Source organism: Colobus angolensis, unplaced genomic scaffold (genome assembly GCF_000951035.1).
Source record: "Colobus angolensis palliatus isolate OR3802 unplaced genomic scaffold, Cang.pa_1.0 Scaffold8, whole genome shotgun sequence".
Classification (NCBI taxonomy): domain Eukaryota; kingdom Metazoa; phylum Chordata; class Mammalia; order Primates; family Cercopithecidae; genus Colobus; species Colobus angolensis.
Genome location: NW_012121820.1, coordinates 8,114,222 through 8,117,803, shown reverse-complemented (window position 1 = coordinate 8,117,803; position 3,582 = coordinate 8,114,222).

Here is a 3,582-nt window from a genome sequence, read left to right as displayed (position 1 = left end):
AGGCTGAGGCGGGCGGATCATGAGGTCAGGAGTTTGAGACCAGCCTGAGCAGCATGGTGAAACCGTGTCTCTACTAAAAACACAAAAATTAGCCGGGATGGTGGCACATGCCTGTTATCCTAGCTACTCAGGAGACTGAGGCAGGAGAATCTCTTGAACCCAGGAGGCGGAGGTTGCAGTGAGCCAAGATCGCACCACTGCACTCCAGCCTTAGCGACAGAGTGAGACTCCATCTCAAAAAAAAAAAAAAAAGGAAAAAGAAAAAACCTCATTTCATCAGTAATTATTTGGACTTAGCTGTAAAATGTTTAACATATTTATTAAAATTCATTGACATATAAAAAATGTATACATTTAAGGTGTACCACTTGGTGTTTTGATATACGTATACATTACAAAATGATCACATTTCAGCGAATTAGCATATCTGTAATCTCTACATAGTTAACTATGTATGTATGTGTGCTATGTGTGTGTGTTGAGAAGATTTAAGATCTACTCTCTTAGTAAATTTAAGTATAAAATATAGTATTGTTAGCAATCCTTACCATGCCACACATTATATCTCTAGAATTTATTCATGTCGTATGACTGAAACTTTATCCCCTTTGACCAACATTACCCCATTTCCCCCTCCCTCCAGCCCCTGGCAACCATCACCCTACTCTCTGCATCTAGGAGCTGTATATTATTTAAAAATGCTAAGAGAGTAGATTTTAAATGTTCTCGCCACAAAAATAACTTAGTGCAGTAATGCATATGTTAATTAGCTAGATTTAGCCATTCCACAATGTGTGCGTGTGTGTGTGTATCAAAACATGTTATTTCAAAAAGCAGTATGGAGGGGAAAAAATCGTGTTGTACACAATAAATACATGCAATTTTATCTGTCAATTTAATGTAAAAATGTTTAAATTCTACATATAAGTGAGATCATGTAGTATTTCTCCTTCTTTGTCTTGCTTATTTCACATATCATAACATTCTGCAGTTCCATTCATGCTGTCCCAAATGGCAACATTTCCTTTTTAGTTTTTAAGGCTGATAATATCCCATTGAATATGTATATGTGTATTTTATTTTATTTTATTTTATTTATTCTGAGACAGAATTTTGTTCTGTCACCCAGGCTGGAGTACAGTGGTGCGGTCATGGTTCACTGTGGCCTAGGGGTTCCTGGGCTCAATGGTCCTGCCTCAGCCTCTCAAGTAACTGGGACTACAGACACATGCCACTATGCCCGGCTAATTTTTTAAAATTTTTATAGGGATGGGGGTCTTTCTATGTTGCCCAGGCTGGTCTCAAGCTCCTGGGCTCAAGCAATCCTCCCACCTTGGCCTCCCAAATTGCTGGGATTGCAGGTGAGAGCCACCATGCCCAGCCTTTTTCTTTACCTATTCATCTCTCAACAGACATTCAGGTTGTTTCTGTACTTGCCATGAATAATGCCAAGTCAAGGGAGCACAGCTTTCTCTTCTCAGTCCTGACTTCAGTTCCTTTGGATATATACCCAGAAGGGGATTGCTGGATCATATGGTAGTTTTAGTTTTAATTTTTTTTGGGATCTTCCATATTGTTTTCCATAAATAGCTGTGCCAATGTACATTCTCACTACCAACAGTATCCAAGGATGCCCTTTTTCTATACATTCTTGCCAATACTTATCTTTTGTCTTTTTTACAATAGCCATCTTAACAGGGGTGTGGTGACATTTCACTGTAGTTTTAATTTGCATTTTCCTGATTATTAGAGATCTTGAGCACATTTTTATATACCTATTGGCCATTAAAATTTTTTCTTTTGAGGAATGGCTATTTAGGTTCCTTGCCCTTTTTTTTTCAGCTTCCCAAGAATTGTTGGATGCCCATTTGTTAATCAGGTTACTTGTATTCTTGATATGTATTCTTGAATAGTAGTCGTGTGAGTTATTAATATATTTTGGATATTAATCCTTTACAGCATATATGGTTGCAAATATTTTTTCCTACTCAGTAGCTTGCCTTTTCATTTTGTTGATTGTTTCCTTTGCTGTGCAGAAGATTTTAGTCTGATATAATCCCACGTGTCTATTTTTGCTTTTGTTGCTTGTAATTTTGATGTCATGTCCAAAAAATAATTGCCAAAATCAATGTAAAGATGATTTTTTCTTGCATTTTTTCTAAGAGTTTTTATTTTTCTCCTCCTATCTTTATTGAGGTATAATTGACAAATAGGAATTATATATATTTAAAGTGTGCAACTTCCTATATTGATATCAAATGATCACCACACTCAAGCAAATTAACATATACTCCATCTTACATAGTTAACTTTTTCTTGTGTGATGAGAACACTTAAGATCCACCCTCTTAGCAAATTTCAGGTATGAAATACAGTATTGTTAGTTGCAGTCACCATACTGTACATTAGGTTCCAGAATTAATTTATCTTGCATAACTGAAATGGAAACTTTATATTCTTTGACCAATATTTTCTCATTTTTCTCCTTCCCCGCCATCACCCCATTCTCCTTGTAATTACCATTCTACTTACTGCTTCCATGAGTTTGACTATTTTATTTATTTATTTATTTATTTACTTGACAGGATCTCATTCTGTCACACAGGGTGCAACCTCGAACTTCTGGCTTCAAGCAATCCTCCTGCCTCAGCCTCCCAAAGTGCTGGGATTACAGGCTTGAGCCACCGCGCCCAGCCTCCGACTTTTATTTCATTCAGGCCTGCAACAGACTGGTTAAGGCCCATCCACATTGGGGAGAGCAATCTGCTTTACTCAGTCTGCCAATTCAAATATCAATGTCATCTGGAAACACCCTTACAGACACACCCAGAGATAATGTTTAACCATATACCTGGGCACCCAATGGCCCAGTCAAGATGATACATAAAATGAGCAATCACAAGTCCATTACTTGTCAACCTGGCACCCATACATATCTCCTTAGGCTATACTTAATCTTAAAATAAAAACTATTACAAGGTTATAATCCCACCTAACAAGATACAATTATCCTGCAGACAATGGAAATACACCAACCCCTTCCCCAAAGAGAACATAGTTTTTGAGTGACATTTACTCCTCTTGATATCTCATAGCTTAAAATTCTATGATGTAAAATGAACAATACTTAAGTACTACGGAATAAAGTCAATACATCTTATGTTGCATCATAAGGAAATAGGAGAGGGAAGAAAACAAAGATATTTGCTTAATACACACCCATATTCATAACAAAATATAGAGGAATACTCATGACAATTGCAGTTTTTGTTTCTATAATGGTCACGTGGTCATAGCTGGTATTTATAACTACTTTTCCCCGCTACCCATTCTGTATTGCCTTTGCCTTCAGCAAGCACCTCAGCTGGTCATTGTTCTTTACCTGGAGAAGTAACCCAAACCTTCATTCCTAAAGGGTTTGGGCCATTTGCTAATGGTCCTGCCTGGGTTCGGTTGTAGTTTTCCGTTGGCCTTAATCAAAGGGCACGGTAATATTACGAGTTGCCCCAAGGAATCTTCTGTATTCCGGACACACTCTTCCTTTACCTCTATTGTGCAGTACTTCAATTTCCCCCTTGGTAG